Source organism: Electrophorus electricus, chromosome 7 (genome assembly GCF_013358815.1).
Source record: "Electrophorus electricus isolate fEleEle1 chromosome 7, fEleEle1.pri, whole genome shotgun sequence".
NCBI classification, from domain to species: Eukaryota; Metazoa; Chordata; class Actinopteri; order Gymnotiformes; family Gymnotidae; genus Electrophorus; species Electrophorus electricus.
Genome location: NC_049541.1, coordinates 7,134,112 through 7,161,385, shown reverse-complemented (window position 1 = coordinate 7,161,385; position 27,274 = coordinate 7,134,112). Strand labels below are relative to the sequence as shown.

At 45.6% G+C, this 27,274-nt stretch overlaps 1 protein-coding gene across 1 annotated transcript in view; it reads left to right on the top strand.

Moving 5' to 3' along the window:
- Nucleotides 1-5,719: 5,719 nt before the first annotated feature.
- The window catches only part of ptprfb (protein tyrosine phosphatase receptor type Fb), a 116,229-nt gene continuing 94,674 nt past the window's right edge, over nucleotides 5,720-27,274 (top strand). The window contains 2 exon segments of the mRNA XM_035527870.1: nucleotides 5,720-5,777; nucleotides 5,897-6,323. The gene's annotated coding sequence lies outside the window, so the exon portion shown is untranslated.

Here is a 27,274-nt window from a genome sequence, read left to right as displayed (position 1 = left end):
GTGCATCGATGCTGTCATATATAGCGTAGCAAAACCAGGAACCTGGTCTTATTTGCTAGTATGTAAATGTTGAAAGTGTTAAAGGATCCCAAACTAAGTTGAAGAATGTGGCACTATTTACAAAAGTGGGAGAGAGAGAGAAAGGAATTCAAAACCTTAGGGCAGCAGGGGAACCAGGTCATTATTGCTGGTTCCTAAGCAACAAGAGGCATGCTGGGATCTCAAACAATAGCTGAGCACCATCCTCTGTTGGCATGTCACAATGTTTGTCATGAATAAATGCTTTAAAAGGTTTCAAACGCAAGAACAAAACTCTAAGACTCAGTTGTCACAATGACAAATTTCAGAAGATTCTAACTGCTGAAAATTCGCTGATCAAGTCAAGTGGATACAAAAAAACAAAAGATATAAGTGTATGAGTAAAAGTATGGATGTTAATTAATTAGTAGACTTGGGTTAATTTCAAGGTCTATTAGACTTTTCATAAACGTATTGAAAAAAGCCAGCTGGCTTGAAGGCTTCACATTTGTCACACCATTAAATATTTATTTTGGTGGTTGATGTATGACACTTTGATGGAACGCCCAATGCTGTGATCACATGTTATCATGATCTTCAGCTAATTTATTAAACCCTGAACAACACTTTAAATGCTGAACGCTTCAGAGCTGAAAGAGTATTTTCCATTTCTGGTATTTCGTGGTTCCAACCTCCTCATCGTGTATGTACACCAAAACCATTAAGCAACCCAATCAGGAGTTGCATGTATATCCATTTAAACATTCTTTAGGAGCATTAGCTCCTGTTCCCAGGACTCCTCCAACTATGTGTGCATTTGACTTTCTCAGAACTCGCTGACAGTCTCTAAAGGCTTCCATCAGGTACAGTTCATGCCCCTCAAAGCAGATGCATGGCAGAGGCCAAAATCCTTGTGTTTTTTGGAATAGGTTAATAGTGATTTTGTGATTTTCATCCATTTATTTGCAGAACCACAGGGTTTGGCATTGTCACTGACATAATTACTGGTTCTAGTCATGGCAACAATGATTACGGACAGTATCGCTGGCAGCTGCACTGTTAGAAGTCAACCTGAATGCCAACTGCTCCATCAACACATCAGTTGTTTGATTTTGGAATCGGATCCTCCGTAGACTGTCTCTGTGTTGGTCCCCACAGCGATGGGAGGTGGGGGGTGGGGGTAGCCATAGGCTGCCATCTTCTCTCGGGCCTCCATTGCAGATCAATGCCACCACATTGCACACCCCCTGACTTCACCCACCACAAAGAGATTTGGTTACCCGCTCCTCGTCTGGGAAACAAGAGCCTCGGCGCACCACCGAGACTCCTTTTCTTCTCTTGACAGAAGGGCCTCCATTCCGCACCAGTCCCTCCCACGTTTGCTCGGACTTTCCTCGTAACGTACTCAGTATGAAAGCTTCGAATGTTACAAAGGTCTCTGAACAGTACGGGCCAAAGCAGAAAGAAAGAGACTGAAAAAAAGTCATTTGCCTCTGAAAAGGACAAAAACATAATAATTTCTACATTTTTTCTTTAAATCAGAGGTTGTTGGTCCTTCCAGCAGCAAATGAGTGCATGAAAAACTCGTAAGTGTGGAATTAACACCTATAGTGTTAAAATAGTCACCAGTAGAGGAGTTTCACAGATGTCCAGAGTATGACTCTAGGTGTTGGTTTAAAGCTGCTGATTTCTCTGGTATGACAGAGTTCTGGAATAATGCACAGCAGCTGCTGGTTTGATCTAACAATGAGCCAAGTGCTTTGATATGTTCAGTTACGTTAGTCTACAAGCTATAACTATTGGCTTTGCAAGAAACTATATATTCGTATAAAATGGTATAAAGATATAAATTACACAAATGATACAATTATATATATATATATATATATATATACACACAATAATATATGTTAGCTCAGAGGGCATGCTGCAACATAGTAAATCCTCTGCTCCTTAGTCTGCCAATCGCATCAGATACCGATGAACCCACATCTTAGCCCACAGTTTTATAGTGGAGAAGTAATGATCCTGATATTTGGAGTCTGACACGGCAGTAGCGTTTTGCCACAGCATATGCTGTGTATGTTTGAGAGAGAGAGAGAGAGAGAGAGAGAGAGAGAGAGAGAGGAAACTTCTCCCCAACAGCCAGAGGCCGTGGAGGGATGGATGTGATGCAGAGAGCATCCAGCAGGACAAGAGGAGACAGAGGACATTAACAAAGCGTGAAATTAAAGACATAGCGGAGTGTCGAGGCCAGTGCCACGTCTCGGGGGCCTGCCTGGGAACGTGCTGGGGGTAATAGAGCCTGCCATATTACTGTAATGGTCTGTGGCCGGAGGATAGGAAGGGAGGGGTGCAGATTATCCAGGGGTACTAATTACGTGCCCACGATGCTGGGAGGAATCGCTAGGCCAGATGTGTGTCATGGGAGCACGCAGCGCAGTTAACGTGCGCGTGCCGTGGGATGCTCGGGTTGTTTATCCATAAAGAAGTTTCGGCGCCGCTTGAACGGAATCCGAATGTTGTGGGAAATACCACAACCCTGTCACCATATTCACGCAGTTAATCTGTCTGATAATATCACTCTGGCAACAGTAAGTGTTGTACATCCATTCGGTGTGGTTCAGGGCTGAAGATAACGTCCGCGCCGAGGTAATCTTGATTTCCTGATTAATTAGAACACCAGGCAAGGGAGTGTGGGGAGGTTAGCCTATTTGAAAGAAGCTCATTCTGAAGGATCAGCTTTGTAATGCTGTCCAAGAGACAACTGGGTACTCGGCACACTGCCGTTGGCTGAGGTTCAGCATTTCACCTTCAAAGTTGGAAAAGCAACAGAAGAAAGAGCGGCTCAAACTTCTCACTTGGAGTTTGACTCTCGTGCAGGAAGTTGTAAGCTTTTGTATATCCTTACTGGCTATACTATTTTAGGATATGCATCTTTGCATCATTTCACTGCAAAACAATCTAGAAAAAATCTATGCTTTTTGATATGCTCAATGTAGTTCAGAGACACCGAACATCCTCATTATTCTTTTGCTGGCATCTGACGAGCCTTGCATATCAATCACTCCTAAGCTGTTGGACAGTACCACAACAAGGCAAGAATCGCCATGATAAGTGACATTTTGTCTTTCTAATTGTGGCTATGGAGAGACCGTCAGTCTCTGTCAGTAATGGAGGCCCTCTAATGATCCTGGTGTGACATCTGGCAACAGTATACCACAACAGCTAAAAGCTGCTGTCAACGGCTGTTAGAGCCTCCTCCATCTAATTGAGCACTGGACTCGATAAAAACAATCCCGCTCGTTTGCACTGAAAAGTGGGGAAACCGTTCTGGCTGCTCTGAGAAAGCATGTCTGCGGTGCTCACAGCTCTCGCTCTGCAGATTACATTTTTGCCTTTTGCACTGGCCGAGGTTAGCAGAAGCAAGACGTTCAACACTGCATTGCCCAAGCACGCTGAAATAATCTTGCTTATATTTGTAATGGTGCAAATAACATCAGCACTTTTTACAGTTTGTGTTCAAGCAATATCTGTAAGTGTACCACCTAAGTATGTTCATTTCTACAACTCTACAAGTCCATCCTGCCTCTGTTTAATGAACCTCTTACATTATTCTTTCAGTAAGCCATCAACCTGTGCCCCCATTTTTCCCAGTAGCTGGTCAATAGCTGGACAGCATGTCTCCAAGTAGCTTCTCCTTTCCAGGAGGAGCCCAGCCAAGAGCCACTGAGCTATCCCAGGGGTTGTTTCCACATATCCACTATGATACCCAATCTGGCCCCATTAGTGCGGTCTCCACCCATCAGAAACATGGCTTCACATACACTGAATTAAATATTAACCAGTTAATATCCATTTGCCAACACTCCCCTCCAAGAGAAGTGAAAATGCAGATTCCCTCAAGGCTTTCTTACGAGTAATGACTCCTGCAAATGCAGTCTGTACAGAAGAAGCACTGAAATCACTTTAAAACAGATCCTACAAAAACAACTACTAAGGACCCTAATTAGAGGCTACACAGCCACACAGTTCCTTCAGGCTGAGATTTGTCTCGCTCCAAACTCTTCGCTGGCTATTCATACCTTTTTTTTTTTCTTTTTTTTCCATAAAACCAGACAGGTGCTCATTCCAACTCTGCCATGCTCATTTCCGCCCCATTCTGCTGGAATATTCTAGCTTTGATTTTTTAGTAACCAAGACCTCCCTTTAGAGGTGCCAATTTATCCAAGGCTTTCCCTGCCTTCATCCCCCTCCAGAACACCCCTCCCTTTGCTGTTATTCCCCTCTCAGCACGTTCCACAAACTCTCTCCACCTGGAAAGTGTCATTTGGTTTGCTGTGACTCCAGAGACCTGAAGGACATTTGTTTTTCTTCCTGTCGGCTTGCCTCTCCAATCTCACCTGGTCCTTGAGATGTTCTTTCACCTCAGCGATTTATTCAGAATGAACTCTAATACAAATCCCTGAACAAGTTTTTTTGTTGTTGTAACAAACAACCCCGAAGCCATCACATAACTGTACAAATTTGTTTTGCACACTATTTAACAATATAATAAATTACTATTAAAAAACAAAACAAAAACAAAAAAATCATGGCTATGTAAAAAACTGACTAATTGTTTTGATGGACTGAGCACATTTGGGATAAAAAAATATTCCTTTACCCAGAGAAGGAAAAAAGTCAATAAAGAGCAATACAAATCTGCTAGTAGAAATCAGATGAAATTATATATATATATATATATATATATATATATATATATATATATATATATATATATATATATTCCCCTTGCTTTGAACTGGGTGTACTCAAAATTAGCTTTTGAACTATTTTAGTACATTTTACTGTAATTTAGACCTCATGAGTGTAATTCTGAAATATTTACTAATTCAGATTGTAGTTATGGGAATTATGGCAAGATAAATGATCATTTCTACATACTGTGATTTGCTGAAGACTCTTTTGGTTTTGATACATAGGAGACAGAGCAGCTGATTTCCACTGATGTCTCTTTCCAATGACTGACCGAAAAGAAACAGACCACCAAACGCACTGTGCTAATTCGTTTAGACATTTAAGTGTTCCGTAAAACATAGGGCAGTGGTGCTCAGTCTTAGCTATGAGGGTCACACAACTGTGTATTCCCTCCAGTACCACACTCAGCTCACGAAGGGCTTCACAATTAGCTGATGAGTTGGGTCAGATGTGAAGGGGAAGGCAAACACCTGAGTAACACTGAACTGAGTCACAGTTTGAATCAGTCGTGTTGAACAGGTACGCCACACTTTGAAATGTGGTAGGACTTTTCATATTTGGATAGCAGAATCGATACTTTTGTCAGTACGTTGATCATGATTGGATTTTCTTTACCGTTACAGTGAATAGTACAAAAAAATACATTTGTATCACTACAAAAAGCAATGTTTGGCAATAACATATTTTTGCAAGGTTGTATTGAGATAAAATCTTAGTCTCAATGGCAGCCTAAAGCCTACTGAGCACTCATTTAATTATTTGAGGTTACACAAAAGAATGTGTGATGAGGATCACAATGTGGATATGCGAGTCTTCCATTCATTTAAAACTGGTATCCAGGTTACATTCATGGTGTGTAATGGCCTGTAATTAACGGAACAAATAAATTAGCTCCTTAGGCTATAATTCTGCCTTCACGCCTTCTTGAAATCCAAGTACCATTTAGCATTAGCGAACGGTCTATCCAAATCTAATCCTAGTAATGTCTCTACTGGACAGTAAGTATACAGACGAAATTTAGGATAACGTATGCATAGTGAGTACTTTTTCACTGTTTTGACGCTTTACAGTGGTTTGAACATTTGGCTTTTTTTTTTTTTTTTTTTTTGAATTGCAGAGCGAACGAATCGGTCCGAAAACTAACGACTAGGCACGAAAATCTCCGAAATTCCCCGTGAGCAACCTGTGAGCGAGCGAGTGAGTGGAGGGAGACGCGTGATTGAAGGGACGAACGGGGGAGCCTCCAACCGCCCGCTGTGGAGAAGGAGACCGCTGCAAGAAGTCTGTGAAGGAGAAACTCTGGACTCGCCGTTAGAAGGAAGGCGACGATACGTTTGTCCCTTCCCTCTCAAGTCTCTGTACGAACACCAATAACGGGATTATACGGCCGCGTGGCACAGTCGAAGAAGCCTTTACTTTAATTTGCGGAATCAGAACTGCCCTTGGCGAAGTGGAAAAAGTGGATTTTTACGTCGCAAGTGCCTGGGGAACGAGCAGTCGCAGGGTGCGGAGAGACATGCGAACGGCGGCGGTACGGAGAGACGGTGAGTTCAAACAGCCAGAAAGAACTATTTAACGTTCCGTCGTCGCTGCATTTCATTCGTACAGTAAAGCGCACATTTGGCTGCGTCTTTTATCTGTAGCCAGGTTGGTAGTCGTCGATTTGATGAGACGTATGTGCGAAAGTCCTGGTCTTTTCGTCGTCAAAGAAACTTGTTACAAGGCAAGCGATAAGAGGGAGACTTTGGCTAAACATGGGTAGGATAAGTCATCCGGCTTGCAAATTCTGGGCAGGTTAGCTAGCGCTAGCTGGCTAGTTTTTAGGGCTGCTTTGTCAACTATAAACTAGATTGCTAGCTCGGTGCTGCCCACCTTGGACTTCTGAGGCGGATTTAACAACTTCTAATAGCGACCATAGCTAGCTATCTGGGTGGATAAACTTGCATGCTGTATCTTTATTCGTCCAAATTCTGGCTAAATCGTCAGTGATTAATCGCATGCTGAAGTGAAATGTAATACTAGGTGCAAGTGGCAAGTGGCTCCGACGTTTATCCATCCTGCCGTTGCTTCGAATACATCTGAAGTTAAGCATTTAAATCAGTCGAACACTTTTCAGCATGGCTAGGAAACAATTGGCATTTAAGGTCTGCGAATATTTGTGTGTGTATATACAGTTCGTATATCGGACGGCATGCATTTTTGCCAGAAGTACTGTGGTGCGTATGGCGCTGACAGGGGTAGCTGGCTGGCTAACGTACTAGTCGTTGAAGCGTTTCTGGCGGTCGGGCTGTGGTGTAAGACTGCATAAAAAGAAACGCTCTGCTGTCCGATCCGCCAGAGAAGTGACATTTATTCCATTCGAAACCGTCCAGCGGCTAAAAATAAGAGATATCGTAGTTAACATAAGCAAGATTTGTAGGGTTCTTCCTGATCAACATGTAGGAGGCACTGGAATACAATTTCATTCGTGCTCCTACCTAGAAAATGAACACGCCAGGAGAAAACCGTCCACGGGGGTTAATGGTGTGCGTGTTCCGCAGCACCATCGCCCGGAGGGCCGCTGTGTGATGTGGGGGGGGGGTGTATGTCCGCCGTGCGTAATGGCACTACTAACAGCCGCACATTGTTTTAGAGCACACACTTTAAATGCACATTCGCCGAGGATGACACAAATGTGTTTTTAATATTCTAAAAAAGTCTGCCCGTAACTACTGAACAAGAGTTTTATTTATTTTTTTTGTTTTGTTTTCCAGGAGCACAGAGTACCCTAATGACTTTTTCAGAAGCGTGTATATTGCGGTGCGGTAATTAAATTGTCTGATTTTAATCTTGACGTTGACATTGGTGTTTTATACAAAGGCGACAGTATTTATATACTCAGTAATATGAACGGGGCGATCCGGCATTTGTTTCTTAATATCGAGGCAGAACACCGCCTTCTGCGTTTCTCGAACAAGGAGACTTTTGTCGTGCTGTGGTATTGCATTATTCGTTCCGATTGTTCGTCCCCCCCCCCCTCCAAGCAGCAGACCCTTCAGTTATTTTAAGAAGAGAGTTCATATGTGCTGGTTTCGTGTGAGCCTTCTGTCACCAGACTTGAAACCTTGCCTGCCAACGTTAGATTCCACGTTAGGATGCATGTTATTTCCATATGTTACACAGTGGCGATATTTACCGACGTATTAAAGTATTTCTAGATATTGCTGCGAAAATTTGAATTCAGATTAATAACCTATTTATTCCATAAATCGCTTGATCTGTACTTTTTCAGACTGTAATTATAAACGTTATTGGCTGAAGTGAAGATTTGAAGTAGATTGCAAGGTAATAAACTGGGATATTGTTATGCACACAGATGCAATTCATTTGTTTTCTCTTTCTCTATATTTCCCAAGTTGTATTGCTTTCTTGATAGCTTCCAGCCTTCCTTAGTAATTGTCTTGTTTTTGAGTCTGTTCATGCGTTATTAATGAGTCCCATTATCTTTCCATTTTTCCTAATTTATTTTTAGCATGCATATAAAGATGTAACTTTATATATGGGAAGTATAATGTATTACAGGAGTTGAACTCTTGGATAAGAATGATCTGTATCACCTTACGTGCCTTCTTCAAATCCGGACTTCTGGCTTGGGGTCATCTGCTAATTGTTTTGCTCTTGTAACTGGTCTAGGTGAGCGTGTACATGTTTCACCTGGGTGCATGCGGTTGAAGACCCTTAGGTTGATATTAGAGGTGTGTGCGCGTATGTGTATGCGCATGCACGTCTGTGCACAGGCGTGAGCACAAAGAGATGAACGTGCGTGTGTGTGTGTGTGTGTGTGTGCGCATGTGGCATGCTATCTTTCCTAGCCACCCTTCTTCCTGGCCCTCCCTGGCAGTGAGAACTAATTGGCACTTTTGCAATACCCCAGCCCTCTATTGCCACATGCTGAAAAGCCACTTGGTACAAACCTCCCCCTGCTGACGTTGTCTTCTGTCTTCCATATGGGCCGAGTTTGGGTAATTTCAGGGCCTAGGCTCTAATGAGAGATTTTACTTTTATAGCGCACTGGTTGCGGTGTTGGGTATCAACATTTATAGGCCTTATCTGGGAGGTCAGGCGCTCCCGAGCGTCTGGCTGGCGTGTCGGTTTCTGGCAGGGGAATGCACAGCTCTTTTATTTTTACATTCGGCCCCAGACTGCTTTTTGGGAGCCTCCGTGGTACACTGCGGTCTCAGGCGTGCGACACACACGATGGGAGGCAGGAAGGGTCCGCTGGCTGTCTTCCCTACCGAGATTAGGTGAAGCTCGGAGGTCCACCAGCCTCGGGTGGGCCCTGCCTTCGTTTCAGCTCCGATCCGTCACCGCAGACAAGTCGCATGCCGAGCCGCCACCGGCGACATGGCGGCCTGCTCCGCGTCCCGCAGCGGTGGCTGACCGGGCCGCCGCGTTAAATGCACGGCGGCTAATGCGGCTGTAATTCGACTGCTGATTGCAAACAGGCTTCCCATTAGAGGGTGCCGTGGTGGCATTATAAACCATTTATGCCCGAGCTTTACGAGGGGTCCTCTTTTATCAGGAAGTGGAAACAGACGTGGACGGGCAAATGGCACAAGAGTGCTTGTCGGCAGCGGGGACTGCTCGGAAGCTCCCCCCTGTGTGCAGTGATCCGCACTGGCGCATGCAATGGATCTGCCGGGTTTCGTGTGGGTGGGTGTATGTGTCGTGGGGTGGGGTAGGGTGGGGTGGGGGGGAACTTGGGCTTAGACCAGCCTGTTCCTGATTTGTTGGAGATGGACGATAAAGAGACAGGGGTGGGCGCCAGCCTCCGCAGTTGAGTTCTGTCACTGTGAATTTAGTTTAAGTAGTGCAACTGTCATTAAATTTTTTATATCTTTGTTTCCTGTCATTTTCCCTGTCAGTGGCAGACCTGCTGCAAGCATTTTTATTGTTTTTTTGCTTTATATGCTGACATGAACTGCCCAAAACGGTCGCATCAGTTGTACTAAGCTGAACATGGGCTAACTGATTATAGTATTATTTATAGGATTATACCTACAGTCAATTTTGTTTGAGTTCATAAAGCTCTTAATTGATTGCTTTGCTCCCAGCATGTAGGGCAATGAGGAAAGCATAAAATTTTCATCTGTTTGGCTCACAGATATTCATTTACATGTCACTTATGCATCTCTAAAACATACAGAATCACTGAGACCAAACCTGGAATAGACTTTCAGATGCTGCATGTTGATGCTCGTTTTTGCGCATTAAGAGCTGAAGACAGTTGGGATTTCCTGAATCCACGCAAAACATGTATGATGAAAAGGAATGTCACTGTCAAATGCCAGTCCGCACTGGAGTCTGTGCCGCAGTACGTACAGGCTTGGAACAAATGCATGTGTATCGTAACCAAAAAAGATCGCAATTCAGTTGTTTGGACACAATGTTGGGCATGAAATGGCTTCAGTGGCTTTATTGAAATTTTGAGTTCAGATCAGGGTGTTGGTCATCACACCCAGTCTCTGTGATTTCCTCCCTTATCCACAGGGACTGTTGAGGTAACTTCAGCAACCCCCCACTCTCCAGTATATACAAACCAACGAACCCCACTGTCTGTGTTGACTATCTGTTTTGCTATTTCTCTCTGTCAGTACTGATCCTCAGTAATCCAGTAAAATCAACCAGCCCCGTGGCATATTGGCATGCAAGTGAGAAAGTGAGCTGTCACTCAATGGGGGCACTGCAATACCTCAGCACACACTATCTTAGGTGTTGCTCTTACACTGTATCAATGGCCATTTAACAATTAACAAGAGCCTATGACCTCCATTATAGATGAGATATATTTCCAAGGTAGTAATCAAAGTGACGCTGCGTCATGATCCAAAAAAATAACAAGCGCCTGTTTGTGGAGTTGAAATTGGAAAGGGTTTTTTGGGAACAGTAATAAAACTATCAAAAAAAATGCTTATGAAATAAAAACACCTGCCAGTAGTGCTCCCTCAAAACAGAACAATTTGAATAGACAGGAACTTTATCACACTGTGTAAAAAAAAAAAAAAAAAAAAAAAAAAAAATAATAATTCCTCAGAGTTTGTGAGGGAGGACGACTATTTCCCTTTTTGCTCACTAACTCGCACTCTTCACCCTGTAGCAGACCCACAGCTGGTGCTCTTGACGTTTTCTCTGGGAGCCTCTTCATTTTTCTCCTCTGGGCACTGTCGAGCTCTCAGCCTGACGGGGTGAACTGCCTCCTGCAGCCTGTAGTCAGCCATGCTATAATGGTCAGGTGAAGCCTACTTTGTTCATGGACCATGTCTCCCTTAAAGCCCAGGCATATTGTTTAGTAATTAATCTTGGGGTGTGTCACTCAGTAATTGCTGTGGAATACTGAGTAACCACAATGAAACTGTTGCAAAAATGAGGAAGGAGAATGTGGAGCCTCTGGCAGGTCCGTGGACGGTAAGGGGCGAATAGCAGTGCAGGGATCTTCAGAACACTTTCAAAAGACACTTCCAATTTTCTCATTCTCGGTACCCTAATTCAGAAAGCTCATTGCTGTTAAAATAGCTCATTTGATCAAATAATTTAATCGTTTTTCAGGTCTTTTTAATCTGTATTTGACCATGTGAACATTGTGCTAATCCTGCTTATTTTTGCAATGATGTATACATATGGAAGGTTGGTTCTTTGTCCCGATTTGGCATGTGCGCATTTTTAATTAGTTCACACGCTTTGCACGTATGCCGCTCCCTTGAAGACATGGAGGTAGAGGAGCCGACCACACGCCGCAGTGCTCCAGGCCTCCATTGACCAGCTACCCAAACGTGCGGGTGCTTTTACACGCCAGGAAATCGTCGTGTCCATTTGCCAAATGAAACGCTGCTCGCGAGGAGGCGGGCCAAGCGCGTCGGCCCCGTGCCTCAGCCCGCAACACAGAACTCGCTCTCCGAGACCATGGAGGGAATGCCCCCTGAGACCAGGATGGGACCAGTACAAGACCAGGATGAGTGCCAAACAGATCTCTGTGTTCCTTGGGTCATGGCTGATGGCCATAATGTATCCAAACAGTGTTATAATGTCTTACAAAGATGTTTTTCTGCCTCTAAGCAATGCATTTCATAAAGCATATGTCTAAGTAACAGTAATGGAAGAAAAAGGAGTCATTTTTTATAGAGCCCAACTCCTGCATAGCCAAATGACGGGTCTGGGAGTCGCACTGAACTTGCTGCAGCAGGTTAAATGTCCTTACATCTTTACCAGCACATGTATTACAGTGGCATTACTCTCAAATCCATAGGGAGGGAACTGACTTGCAAAAGTTTTAAAATGCATTTGCCACAGCCAATGGATCAACTACTCTTAAAGACAATCTCACCACTTTATGCTGCTGCATTTTCGAATTTGTTGCAACTACACCAGTAAATTATAAACTGTGGATAAGTGAGTCTTTTGGATCTGGGATGGGTAGTGAAAAGGGAAGGTGGGTGAGTCCAGAATTTGGACTTGATCGCGTTCCACCCTCGACTTCTAAGGTCACCGGCAGTCACATACACCCAGAATCATAATTGATGTGCCCTGTGTGAGTTCACTTAGCAATGCCCTGGCCTGCAAACATCCCGCCCCACCCGCCACGGAGAGTCATGCAGCATGGCATAATATTCCGAGTGCATTCCAACTGGAGCAGAGCGGAGAAAAGAGTGGTTCCTACGTGGTCCGCGATCAGAAAAGTGTCTAACAGTGGCCTAACTCTGTTCTCTTAAGAGGCTGGTGAACCCCCCCGTTCCCCTGGTTTGCCGTTATTGCTGGCAGCCCGAGGAAATGGTGGCACATTCCTGGCAGCGTCCCTCGGCACAAAGCCAAATCGGCGCCGTGAGACGGCGAGGTGGTGATATGAGAGCTCAGTGCTGGCACCCATCCTGCCCACTGCTACGTCGGGACCCAGGGCAGGAGAAAGGAGAGCACTCCTGGCATACAGAGGAGGCACCATCTACCTAGCCCCCACACGGAGGTTCACCACTGCCACCCCTCCTCCGGCAAGCAAAGAGGCTTTGTTGGAAGAAAGCAGAGAAAGGCGATGGCCAGAGCTTCAGCCAGGCGAGATCTGAAGATCCGACTTGAGGCATGCCATGTGGCTCCTCCACTGGATGCTGTACAAGAGATGTTTGTTTATTTATTTTTATTTTTATTTTTCCCCAATTGTAATTGCTGTGGTAATTTTTATGTTTGTTTTTTCCCCCTTCAGAGTCCAGTGTGTGTGCATCTACTGACTGGCAGAGTTGTTCAGTCATAAAGCTTCTGCTCCTGTGCTGGCCAGAAATATGCAGATGCACAAGTTTAATGTCAGGATCTTATTAAGAACACAGGCAATACCTGAGAGGGATGTGTGAAGGTTTAATTAAAAAATTGAACTTTAGAGCTGGTAAATTCAAGCCAGGAGATGTTAGATAAACCTCATCTGGTTATGAGTAGAATGTTCTTTGGCAGATCACAAAGAAACATGGTATGTCAACAGTTTCTTAGGAACAACACTGGCAACGTTAATATCTCGTGGGCTTTTTACAACATGCAGAATGAAAGGGTAACTGGAGCACAAGTGGGGAAAATCTTCAGAAAACTTAATGCAATGTTCTCACTGGTACATTCAGAGCAATAGCGCTCTCCTCTGTCTCTCATCTGGCTAAGATGCAATTATATGAGAATCTAACATTCCCACAAGATTAACTTCTCAACCTCTATTTATGAGTTCTTTTTGGAGTCTGCCAAATGAACGTAAAAGCGCAGCTTTTGTTTGCAATTTTCTTAGCAATTAATTACACATAAAATTCAAGTTTTCCCACTGGGGCAATAGCAACTGCTTATAAGGTTTATGAACAGGGTTTAACTTTGGTCAGAATCTCCTCCAGAGTCAATACTTGGAACGTTTAACCTTAAGTAGTAAATCTTTTTAGCCCAAGATATTACATATTGGTGTGCCAAAAATTGCAAGAACCTATCCACTCGATATCAGCAAAACCAGCTTTACCTTTAAAAACAAACAAACAAAAAAAACAATTGAGTGCTCACCAGCAAGGTAATAATTTGTTGTTTACAGTGAGATTACCTGAGTTCTAAAAGGCCTAAGATTTATGGGTCAGGTCACTGGTCAGGTGAATTGTCCAGTAGGTATCATCCGTGACGAATAGTTCTGGAGGCAATATGACACTTTTCTAGAAAGAATATTTTTTTATATAAAGCTTGCCTTTTTATTCAATTGGCCTACTGATGCAATAAAAATAAAAAGTAAATAATCCATTTGGAACTGCCTGGATTTCTGCATTGATTGCTAATAAAATGTGGTCTAGCCATTATAGTCCCAGTTATAGGCAAAACAATCTAACGAAACTAATAGCACACAAAAATTGAGCACATTGAATAAACACTCACAGTTAAGCCTAGAAAAAGTGAAGCTTTGTCTGTAAGATCCCCCCCCCCCCCCCAATCACCTCCACTAAACGCTTCCAGGAGCTGCAAATAAGACTTGCACAATGTCGGCCCATTCCTCCCTGCAAGCGAACTGCAGCTCGTCAGTATTTCTGGGACGCCTTGTGAGCACAGCCCTCCTCAGGTCATGCCACAGCATCTTTATAGAGTGACGATCAGAACCCTGACTTGGTCGTTCTGCACAAGTCCTCTTTTGTAGCTGTTCTTTAGTCACTTTACTTGTGTGCATTGGGACGTTGTCTCGTTGCACCCAACATCTCAGCTTGAGGTCATTGACGGCTACCTTTTTTTTTTCTTTTTTTTTTCTTTTTTTTTATTCTCTTGTGAAATATTTTTGATAAACCATTGAATTCAACGCTCCCCTCGATGATCGCAAGATATCCGGGCCCTGCTGCCCCAAGCCATGATGTTGTCCAAGACCCCCCCCCCCCTCCCCCCCGCTTCACAGTTTGGATGAGGCTGACGTGCATCATGTTGTACATTTGGTGCTAAAAATCCCATTTGTCTGCAGTTCTTTGTCCCAAAAGCATCGTGGAATGTCCAGATGGTGTTGGGCATATTTGAGATGAGCGGAAACGGTTTTTATGGACAGCAGCATCTTCCTTTGGGGTGTCCTTTCATGAACCCCCTTCATTTGGTGTTTTTTAATAGTGGACACATGAACAGAGGTTTATGCAGTTTGTTGAGTCCTCTGTAGGTCTTTTGATGTTTACACTTGGGTTCTTTCTCACCTCTTTCAAGATTGCTCTTCATAGAGTGATCGTAACATGACGCCCGCTACTAGGGACAGTAGCAACTCTCCATTTGTTGATAGTTGGATTGCTGTACAGCCAGGTCATCTGTAGCCTTTCCAGCTTCAGGTCATTTGTAAATTGTTTGCATTGAGGCATGGCTCACACTAAACAATCTCTTTCTTGGGAAGAACACAGTTACCAGGTTTTGTGCCCTCCTCCCCTTAAATGAAATGCCATTTGTCAGAGGTTCACTTACCCCCCTCCCCCCACTTACAGAGGTTCAGTTACTTTTATAGCCTGCACTGTGAATATTTACTCAGTGTGCTCCATAAAAGACATGAACAGCGCAGCTGTTTGCGTGTTATTAGTTTAGGCGGATTGTGTTTGTCTATAACCGATATGGATAGTGACCAGACCCCATTTTATTAGTAATCAATGCAGAATCTTTCTTTTGACTTTGCGTCTGTTTCTGGTGGGATTGTGATGCAACAGTGCGATGTTATTCTACACCACGAGTTCATCCTAATGATGGCTCCCCTGCTCCTTTAACGCTTTTCCTTTCATGCAGACTAGTTGTCACTCTCGTGCCGGGCGACGTCCAGCGGCCCCGCGGCCGCCGCCTCGTCTCCTCGCTCCCTGCAGGAACCATTTTTATTTTCCTTCCTCGTCAGCTCACCGGTGGAAGGATGGAAGGTTGCTCAATAAGTCAAACCCTGTTTATTCTCGGAAGAACAAAATAAATGGGAGTGGCACCGCTAAAATGGGTCAGCGCAGCGCCGTCTGCTTTTCATTGCATCTTATTCGCAGTATTTGCTTAGCGCTCGTATGGCGTGGATAACCAACAAAAAGAAAGAGAGGAAAAAAAGTGAGCCGTTATTGAGAGGTGCCGTGCAATGCTGTGCAACTTCCACTCCACACGCGTCAGCCTTATTCTGCTTCCCTTGAATGCAGGCATCATTTAAAATGGTTATCAATAGTTTGAATTAACTTGGAGCACCTTGAAACTGTTTGGGCTGTCCATAAAGCGCATAATGACAGCAAGGTCATCAGTCTGGATTTTTGAGCAAAAAGGGGGGAAAAAAAAGCTTGCAGTGCAGTGGATTTCATTAAACTACTGACAGATATGTACAATCTTTTGTGTGTTCCCCTGGCAACCTCTGTCGGTCCCTGATCTCTGGTCTCCTAGGCCGTGTGCCCGCCCCTCTCCACCGCTGTCTAATTTTCACCTGCTCGTTTACCCGCTCTTCCCCGTTCGGCTCTCCCACGTCAAGTGAGTTGTGCGGTCGGGACTAAGCTTTCCGTAAACGGAGCCAAGAGGCAAGAAATGCAGAGGGCGGCGTGTGGCGCAGATGGGAACCGAACCCGATTCTGTGCATCGTGCAACCTTTTTAAACTTGGACACCTGTTTGTAAATTGGCTTTTAAATGCCTTTCACATGGATTATTTCAAAGGCTGCTGTTGAGTATATCTTTTTGATGGTGCTGTAGCTTTGCGATGACATGCTTTGTGAATTCTGATCACCTTTACAGTCACGGTCTCAATAGCACAAAGGTGTGGCAGAATTTGTTGCACAAACTATATCCAAGATGCAATCAATCTGGGTAGAGTTTGCTTGCAAGATGGCCTCAGCTCTTACAAATGCGGGTCGGAAAGGGTGGTTAAAAAATAGGCAAGTTGCATATCTCACTCAAAACAGTGGGGGAATGTTTGTTTCCTCTAGTTGGCTGTGAAATATCAGTAAATAGTTTTATTACTATTTTACGTCAGTAAATAGTTTTCTATACACTGTGGTATTCATATTTCTAATGGTAACCAAGACAGGCTGTGTGAAGTTGGTTCAAATAGTTGTGCTACCAAAGTCAGAGGCTGAGTTTCCCGAAGCAGCATTACAGGCTTTATTTAGCAAGAATAACCTTCAGCAAGAACCTTATGGGATTAACCTAATGGAATCAGTCATCCATGTTTTTACTTACCCACCAGCGCTATATGAAGTGAAGTGAATGACGTGTGGATGAATTTTTCATGCTGCACTTGCCATTCCCATTTATTTCTTTGACCCATCACAACACAGGTGGGGAAAGAACGTTGAGCAATATCAGGGTCTGCCAGCCCCAGCCTGATGCTCCGCGGCATAGCGGGGCTCGAAGTGGAGGTCTCGGAAGCGCCAGTCTTTCTAGAAACTGTCCTCCCAAACCCACATTTCTATGAATTGTTTTGAACTTAAATATCTATTTTAAGAGGAGTCCCAAGCCTCAGTTATTGCCAGCATGAACTGTACAGAAGAATCACTCAAAGAACGTTTTGCCGTGTTTGAATTTTGCTCTCGCGACTCCCTGTTGTTTATGCCGTATGTGGCTGTTATGACAAAACAGGCCCTAAGTGTTGGAACATCTCATCGGCGCTCTTTTGAACTAAGCACACCCGCTACCAATGCACTGATCCACCGAGCGCATGAAAAAATAACATGTTGCGTCGGCCTTTTTTTATTCGGAGCCCATTTAGCAGCGATTTTAGCAGTGATCAGTTCTTAACTGTCGTGTAGCTGTTCCCCTTCCTATGTAGACCCAAAACGCGAATGTCCAATATTTATTTTTATATCGTGTGAAAACAAGCCAGGAGGTAAAGACAAGCCAGCGTGTCTCGGTGTGTCTCACTTTTCTTTGATGGTGCTCATCAAACCCGTTTACCCTAGACGGCAAGCTAGAGTGCAAAGTGAGCGCACGGATGTCAATTCAGGATCCCGGGGCGAAAAACAAACAAACAAACAAATAAACAACACCGTACGGTCCAGTGAATATGAGATGCGAGATAATTCTAATTGAAAAATTAATTGGAATTTTAATTAATGTCTTCTGAAGTGAAACTCTTGAAGGGATGGGGCTTATCAGGCAGAAGGAATATTGAGCCTGGATGGAGGAGGAGGAGGAGGAGGACCGGCTCCCAAAGACGAAGCCAGTACCCAAGTCCAGCTCTCAGGGTCTCCCTTTCTGTTAAACAAGCAAGCAACAGCAACTGTACACACGTGTATACACACATGCGTGCGCATGCACATGCACGCACATATACACACATTTAAGGACAAGGCAGCATTTATGAACACTGCAGGAAGCAAAGTGTGTTAGCTGTAATTTCTTCCTGTGTGGGTGGGTGTGTGTGCGTGTGGGGGGAGGGAGGGGGGGGGTGTGATCACTGCAGTCAGGTGGTTCATTTGAAATCAGACAATGGGGGGAAAAAAAGCGACTTTCTAGACTGGTGAAGAGCTGGGTGGGTTTGTTTCCATTCCACCGGAATTAAATAACTCATTAATCACCCGTCGCAGGGTGTCACATGGATGTTGCCTGTAGTTAGTTCTCGCAGCTGCATTTGGCCATGGTAATTCTGGAATGGAGAAGTGCTACTACTGTTTCGTCAGCTCACTGTGAAAGATGTGTGCGTGGGACTTTTTTCTTGTATGTTTGTTTCCTTTTGTTTACCCAGTTGCGCGCACAGACCTTTCTGGACAGTCTTTCGGTGTTACATTTGTTATTTCTTTCCACTGCCACAACCTTTAGCTCAAGATAAAAGAAAATCCAGCGATTCTGTGGTTGTTCGCCGAAGCGGAACCCACTTTAACTGATGTTTAAATAGCTGAGGGAATTGGGGGGAAAAAGGTGCCCCGTTTGAAAGAATGCTTGGCAGCATGGGAGGCCGTTCCTTCATTCCTTCTCCTCTGTCTGCTGTGGGGAGGGGGGGGGGGGGGGCACCCCTGGGCTCTGCGAAGTCTGGGCCCGGCTAGAAACGGCCTGAATGCTCTCCTGTAAACACAGATTCCTTAACGAGAACCCATCACCTTTATGTGAAAGTGAGAAAAGGGCCAAGACGTCAGCCCTCCCCTTTTCAACTAGACAAAAAAAACCCCACCCTGAAAGGCATGGAGCCCCGTAACGTTGCCTTTGGCGAGTAAAGCGAGGAGGAACAGGCCCTTGTGTTTCAGAGAATCCTTTGGCTGTGCAGCTGATTTCTCCCCCATACAGCTGTTCTGTCATGAATTGCACGTTCGTAATATGCGAAGAGGTTTTTAAAAACAAACATACAATTTACTGCCCCAAAAGCGGTCTTCACCTGAACCGGTGAATCTTTCAGTGAACCTCAGCTCAACGAAAGGAGAAGTCAAGCAACTGGATTGAGGGGACAGGATCCTACGGCGGGTCACAGAAGGCCGCGCAGGCTGCGTCAGACAGCGCTATTGTTGGTGCCGGAGCCATGCGGAGGTTGCGGTTTTCTCCCAGTCCAATTTGTCTTCATTTACCACCGCGAGAGCGAGCGCTCCTGCGACGTTGCCGCGTGGGGGTTTGGTTTGGTCCCAGCCAATGGTCTAGACGGAGGGACTGAGCAAGTCTGGAAAGAGAAAAGCAGGCATTAAAGCAGTGATTCAGGCCCTATAAGTGCCTGCATAGGCAGCCAGGATTACCAAGCTGCTGTGTGGCGTTATACCAGAGGAGGTGCTGGGAGCCCTGGTGCTTTGAAACCCGATATGAGGTAGTGGTTTGAGTCCGATGTGAGGAGTCCTTCACACAGATGATACACCTTTTGCATTTACTCTGATGTTAAAATTTTGGTGATGTGAAATGGAGTTCAGGGTTTTGTATCCTACTGTTCCTGATATATATTGTGTTTTTGTTTAGAAGGCCAAACCTTCATGTGCATTCTGCCGTTTTCCCACTGTTTACTTAAGCACATCAATACCTTACTCTGGGCCATTCTCCGGATGATGATGATGATGTCAGTCTCTGCTTACCCTGACTGCGAGTGTGACGTTTTAGATTTTCCATTCCTAGACACGGACAGTTGTCAGTTTCCGTCGAACATGCTTACACCGAAAGCAACAAGTAATCTCCTGTAGAAAATCTGGCATACATGACTTTAGTATGCCTTTAAGCAAGGGAGACAAAGCCGCGATGATGTTTGCTTGCTTGCTCGTCAGTCCTTCCCAGGTAGACGTGTTTATTTTTTTATTTTTTTTTTGAGAGAGCTAAAACGGGCCAAATCCCCTCGGTGGAACAGGCAGCGCCAGTTCGTTTTTGCTTGGCCTGTGGGAGACGTGGGCCCCGGCGATTGGCGGCGCCCTTTTGCCCACCCCTTTCCTTCTCGGCAAGCCAATTCGACCGCTTCCTGTCGGCTTCCTAAGCACTTCCTGCGTCCCTTCTCGGCCGCCGGGGCGTCCTTCGGCTGGGCTCGAGGGAGGCGTTTAGAGACCCAGGCCTTGGCTGGGAACCTGGGGGCACAGAGAACAGCCTCCTCAGCACATTTGCCGTCCTTATGGCCGCGCCAGCCTATCAGTCAGCAGGTATTCAGCTCGAGCACAAAGACCATGTCAACAGGAAAAATAGTCAAAGTGCGGTTTCTCTCTCATGCCTTCCTCCTCGAGGTTTCCTTTCCACCTTATTTTCGGCACCCAGCACACCCGATTCATTCATTTATTTATTTATTTATTATGCCCGATGTAGCACTTTTTTTTTTTTTTGTCACTGACGCAAGAGCCGTAGCGGCAGTTTTCTCCTGGGTCAGCGGAAACGCACCACAGCCCGATTTAGCGCTGCGAACCAAAGAGTCCTCCCTCCTTCCCAAGGACCCGACTGGTCCGCACAGTTCGAGTGGTAGACGAAAGGGCGGTCCCCAGGGGGCGGCGCGGCCGGAGGTCTCGGGAGCCAACTTTGGCCCTCGCGCTCCCGAGACCTCCAGCCGCGCTTTGATCTCCTGGCGAGTGCGCGCATGTCTTTTTAGGCCACGCCGTAATCCATCACACGCGTTTTGTCTCAGCATCCCCCCGGCGTCTCCGTCTTGAGGGCGGAGCTGGAAGAAAAGATCACTGGCCCCTATTCCTCAAGCTGCCACGTCTGAGGCAGCAGAGGCGCTGGGTTTTGAAGTCACCAGGCTGCATTAATTCCGGAGCTAGTCGACGCTTACCTCAAGACGCCAGCCAGGGCTCCTCCGAAAGCTGCCTTTGAATCTCTCGGTGTTTTTGCAGTCTCGTGCTTTGTTTGTGTGCGTGAAAGATGCTGATCGATGACCCCGCTCTCTAGTCACCTCTGAATTCAAGGCACCCACATTATTATATCGTTTCGTATTTAGTCCAGCTGAAACGCAATTGCTTTACCAGCTTGCTGTTGCTATGGCTCTGCACTTCGTTACTGCATTTTAAATGCAGAGTGAAGGCTTAATTTAAGGGTATTGGCATTCATATTGGGTGAACTGGTCTTTCTGTACGTATACATTCAGGGGACACCAAGTAACGGGATGGCTGGCTACTCAAGTTTTGTTTTAGCCAGTCACACGTCACTGCAGTATTAGTTGCACAAGATAGATGGATACAATTCTAGATGTGGCATTTGCATTGTCTAAACTAAACCAGTGTCAGTCACAATAGAGGAGGCCATTAGGAAGCTGAAAACTCAGACTCTAGAACCAAATGTGTAGGGTTTGCTAAAACAGTGTGTCAGAATCAACTGTTTGGTTGATTGTGAAGAAACAGGAAGGCACTGGTATACTTGGCAATAGAAAACAACTTTGAAGGCAGTGGTGGAGGGAAACTAATTATGGTCATAAATAAAAACGTAAAAATCAGGAGCACTGTCATAAGACCTCACGGGTTTACCACAAGGTGTAAACCACTGGAAAGTCCTTAAGGGCCATAAGGAAAGACCATAGTCCTGTTTTCTCATTCAATAAACAAATCTGGGACAAATTAATTCAATAAAAAAATTTTTTTTATAGGTGAACAGGAGATTTCATTGCGTGGAGAACAATGTAACTGCTCAAAATCAAAGGCTTTTTTAGTTTTTTGAGGTCATGGAAGTGAAACATGATAGTGTGGACCCTATATTGATTGATTTGATCATGAATTCTGAAAATTACAGAAGCATTTTGACAGCCCAAAGTCCTCCTGCATTGGACAAAGCTTCATCTTGTGGGAGAATAATGACCCCAAATGTACAGAGGAAAGAACTGTGGAGTTTTCCCCTCAGGCAGTTGGTGAAACGCCTTTGATTGGCCGAGTCAGCCACCTGACCTTCGACCCTGGTAAGCATGCAACATGTCGCTTTTTACAGACACTGCATGCAAAAAATGCTTTGAAATGAGCAGGAACTGAAAAAATGGCTACATGCCAGGCCTGGCTCAGGTTCATGGGGGAGGTCAGGTGTGGGTTAATACGGCGGAGCGCGGTCAGGGTCATGGGGTGCATACTTTAGCCAGTGGGCATCTTGCAACCAGTCAATGTTCAACAGTTTTATATCCTTTGGTTGCTTGGTGTTTAAACATGATGGGCATCAGAGCCAAAGAAGGGAAAATCGTGTCACTGGACGGCGACGTGGACACTGCCCTGCACATGCGTATCAGAAACCCGGGCACTGGGTCTTGAATGGATACTTGCCTGGACGTACTCACCTGCACCAAATTCCACGACGGTCAGCATGACGTTAACAGGACAAATTCACCATGGCTTCAGCTGCTCAGGTGCGTGAATACGAAAGGAGTAATGTCGAATAATGACCACTGCAGTAATCTGTGTACCTTTTTTTTTTTTTCATTGAGATGTTTAGGAGCAAGCATTGTGGGCTGGGTTTGCACCAGAGGTTGAGCCTGGTGGATCTGTCCTGTCTGTTATCGTCTCAAAGATTAGCCCAGCAGATCTGTCCCGTGCCTCGTCCTCTTCGTCAGACTTTTTGCAGTTTAGCAACGTGGCCTTTTGCTTCAGACACGCCGGTTTTCTGCGGCACACCAGGAGCGAGCTAGCAATGTGCTGATAAGGCGCTTGGCGGCTCATTTACCGTATCTGAAAGACGGGGACAGACTGAAAGATGGGGACAGACCGCCCGCTAATTGCTAGCGCTCCTCTGCCGTTGCCTCGTTGCTGGCGTGTTTCACCAAGAAGGGTGTAAAGTGACCTTAAATCTGTTATTTCTTTGGCGTAGCCCTATAGGCTGAAGCTGGGAACGATTCCCCATGGTACCCGCAAGGAGTGCAAAACCGTGTTCTTTGTGAATCCTTCTGGCTCATAAACAGGCTTTGCTTTTCGTCTTAGTGGAGCTCTTAAGTGACAGTACTTTTGTTTATACTTTTGCATGCATCTTTTGGGGGCGAAAAACCAGCTGCTGTCACTCTCGGAGGTTTAACAGCGCTGCATTTCCTCCAGCAGGATGGCAGGATGCCTCGCGCGTGTTGAGTTCAGGACCGTTTGCCTCTAAGTGAAATATGGGCTGCGGTAATGAAAATGCACATGCAATTGAGTTAAATATCCTGTCCAGGGGATGGGAGAGCAAGCAGGTGAGGAGGGCGTCGTTTATCCCTCCAGATATATGGACTGTCTCGGGGACTGTCGCGTCTCGTTTGTTTATTTCACGCCAAGCACCCTGCCGCGCGGCGAAGTAACTCCCCATCCTCGAGCGTGTCCTGTCGCGTCGGGTCCTATTAATAATGCGCCCAACAAAAGGCAGAGAGACGAGCGTCAAGGAGCAGTCCCTCTTCATCATGCTTAAAGGCTGAGGCAGAGGAGTGCTTCGCTGGCGCACTGGACGCCCCCCCAACGTCTCCCACCACCTAAAAGGCGGGAGGGAGTTTGAGAACCGTTTAGAAACCACTCCCACCCGTCACCTCCTGCTCCACTTTGGGAACAGGACACTAGGAGATTTTTCCAGCCACCCCCAGGTGCAATGTAACGTGAGCTACCAGCCCTCTCCCAAGCTCGTGATTGGGTGGAGCCCTTCTCAGACCCCAGCCTCGTGAAGTTCAGGCTGCACCTCGTTTCTGTACTCTGTTGAAGATGCTCTCGTTACGTCAGCTGATGCCGTTTCCGTATGTAGGCGGTCAGCATAGATTTCGAATGGTGTTGCGATGCTCACATGTTGTGGGAAATGGGTGTTGTGATGTTAGGACTGGGCATTCTGCTTTACTGAAGAAGTGTTAAATTGCCCTCGGATCCTTTTGCCGTGTTCGCCCTCGTTATAATTTTGGCAGGAGCTGTTTTCACTTGAGTGTTTGGTTTACCAAGAGCAAGTGTTAGGCTGTCGAGGCCTGTGTGTGTGCGGGTGCGTGCACCTCTCCCTCTCCCTGCATGACCCTTGCTGGCTGAGAAGGCAGATTGTTGACTCTGAATTAGCTATGATTTTTGCAGGGTCAAAGTTCAGCTGTTGCGCTAGAGAGAGGGCTGTGTGGAGAGCGCTTTAGCCATGTTCCCCCACCAGGCACCACTGTGGCAAGCAGCCCTGGGTCACCGACGGGGGACATCTTACAGAAACAAAGCTCTCATGCATCTGCCTTGTAAAAATTTTTTTGGCCTCACAGAGAAGCAAACCAGGCTATTTTCTAACAACTCTTACGACCGCACTAGCAGATATTGCTAAGATGTACCACAGAATTGAATTTATTACCAGTAAGGCACCAGGGCCGCAGAGAACGATCATTTTAATTGCCTGCATTATCGTAATGGCCAGCCACCGTCTCTGTATTTTGGTCAATTAGGACAGAAACTAACAACACACAACTTTTGGAGCAAGATATCAGTCAAGCAAAGGTCAAGAAAGCAAGTGACGCACGCACACACACACACACACACACACACACACACACTCTTCTTCAGCCAATCTTATCTCATATGTCCAGTTAGCCTGACTTTGCACAAAGCAAATTCCTTTGTCCCGTGCGGACTCAGTCAAAGAAACCCTAAGCACTAAAAGGACAGAGTGCTCTGTGCCTCTCGCTGGCGAGCAAGAGCGACGTGTTAGCATTGTGTAGATATGCATCCATCAGCCACTGGTCCAGTTCCCAGTCTTTTTTACTGCATGAATGTGTCCATTGTCCAGTTGAGGACCAGATGGGAAATGCTTGATATCCAGTGAGTCAGCCTTCCATATTTCTTTCCGCCAAGATACGCGGCAAAAGTGCGCCGCAAGGATTCTGCAGCGGCTCCTGGCCAAAAGACCTTGGAAGTACTGTCAGTTCCAGAAAGCACTAATTAAATGCAATTTCTCATTACATCAGCAGCTACTCACAAAAATTTGACACGGCTCTGTGAAATTGTTATTTTTATCACAGCTGTTTCTTGTGGCAACTGTAAGCCTAAGAAAAATGTTGCAACTGGAGAAATACATCTTCTTTTGGAACAACAATCGAAAAAATTCTTCTCAAAATTCAACAAGTTTAATTTTTTATCAACTGTAACTTGCTCAGTCTATGTACCCTACAGGAAGTAGAATGCAGTACCCTTGATTTAGGCAGTTATTTTGCTGTCATATTAAAAGATTATTCACAAAAAACCTGATTATCTAAAATAATATGTTATAGTGCCAGTCCGTAGATGGAGAATTCCATGGTGTCTATTTCACCCTCAGATCTAAAGTCTGTAGTCAGTCCTGTCATATACACACATCCAGCCATTCAGCTCGTCTACATGGATCATCTTCACATCACTGCATTTTGCGGACCTGAAACTGCTCTATTTTAAGTGAATGGGTCGTGATTTTTTTTTTATATGCTAATTGAAATGTCTCAGTTGTTACAAAATATCGAAATGGTTCACACACAAACTCGCCACAGCACAGACCTATATCTTTTGAAATTGCTTTGGTTTTAACGATTCATGTTATGAGTTGTCGTGTAATTGAGGTCATAGCGCTAATAGCTGCGGTTAGTTCACTCATTAAATAGCGGTCAGCGTGACCTTTGTACACTGAATAGGTGCAAGACAGGGAGACACTGTGTTTGGTTTTGAGAAATCGCAGTATGACTTGGTAGGCGTTTTTGTAGGCCTTTTTTTGGCTGACTCCAAAGCAGCCGATCGCAACACTCTGCCGCGTCGAAATTGCGGCGTGGTGGGAAGATGTGCAGCATTTCTCCGGCGCGCCCTAAAGCTGCCCAGGGGCACGCCGCCCCTTCCACCCATCTGTCGCAGCCCATCAGGGCGAGCGAGCCGTGGCGTGTCCCGGCACGGGAGAGCGGCAGCGCCGGGCCCCGCTAATCCCCGTCTGCATGGGAAGAATGGCCCCTCTCTGCTCCTCGGATCCACTTGGATTCCCGTTTCAGGCTCGTGGAGGGGGGGCGCAACCTGCTGGAAAACGTGGGGCGTTACCATGCAGGGTTGATGGCCAGCAGTACGCTCTTTAGCATGGGCTTCTCGTGCAGGCTAAGCCCAGCTTTTCCGTGTCTGGAAAACCAGACCTGCCTTCCCAACAGTGTCCAGTCCAGAGTGAGAAGTGGTGTCCAAAAGTTGGTTTCGATCGAAGGGTTCAGTGTGGCTGAGCCGCTCGGAGCTAGCGTCAGCCCCGTTGCCATGCCAGTGAACCACATCCACTTCCAGTTCAGCAATTCCCCTTCTCTATGCATTGACAAGACAACTGGGTGCCTCGGATAACAACCGCATTCCTAAAGGTGAGTAACTACCTCTGCTCCTGGTGACAGCAGCCATCATTAAGTACTCTTCTCTGAGAAAATATTAGGTGCCCCCCCCCCCCCCCCCCCGTCCTGTCCCATAAAACGAACAGTTTAACTTACTTTTATTGCAGCCTGGCTTGGTGTTGCAGCCTATTGGTCTGCTTTTATGTCATGGAAGACCCATTGATCTCCGCCTGGTTCACACAGGTTTCGTTCTTGTATATAAAAATTAAGATCAACATCACAGATGCAGGCCAGGTCTGCAGAACAGACAGTGAAGCCTGCTGGCAATGTCAAGAATTTGAATGGTAAACAACGCAAAACAGCCGTAAAACGGCATTTTTTTTGTGATTTTAAGATTAATGTTTTAGAATGAATGACCGCAAGGAATGTATTTCCTCATTTTCTTTTCTGCCCTCTGTTTTTGTCCTTTGTTTTTGAGATGGCAGGATATCTCTCTGTCGTCTGTGGTGAAACCTGTTCTCTTTATCCAGGGGAAATCAATTCTTATGTAATTAGGAATGACTTGAAATGACTCTCTAAGCACAAGATGACATCTTTTTGCCATGTCGGTTAACGTTCCTGTGTAGTAGTAGCAGTGTGCTCCTTGGGAAATTCTCGTTTTCCCGTATCATTCCACCAAAACTAAAAGGTCACATCCGCACAGTCCAGTCAGACCTCAGTCTGTAAACTCAAGTCCCACCACCCGCCAAATGTCCTGCGCGCTGGGCACAGAAAATGCCTGCTGATTTTCACTCATGCATTCTTTAATATCCAGACCCTAGCAGTGAGTTTGGAGGAGGAGGAGGAGATATCTTAGGACGTGATCATATGTGCGGGAAAAACCCAGGCCGAGTCGTTTCTCGTCAGCTGCAAATCTCCTGCAAGCC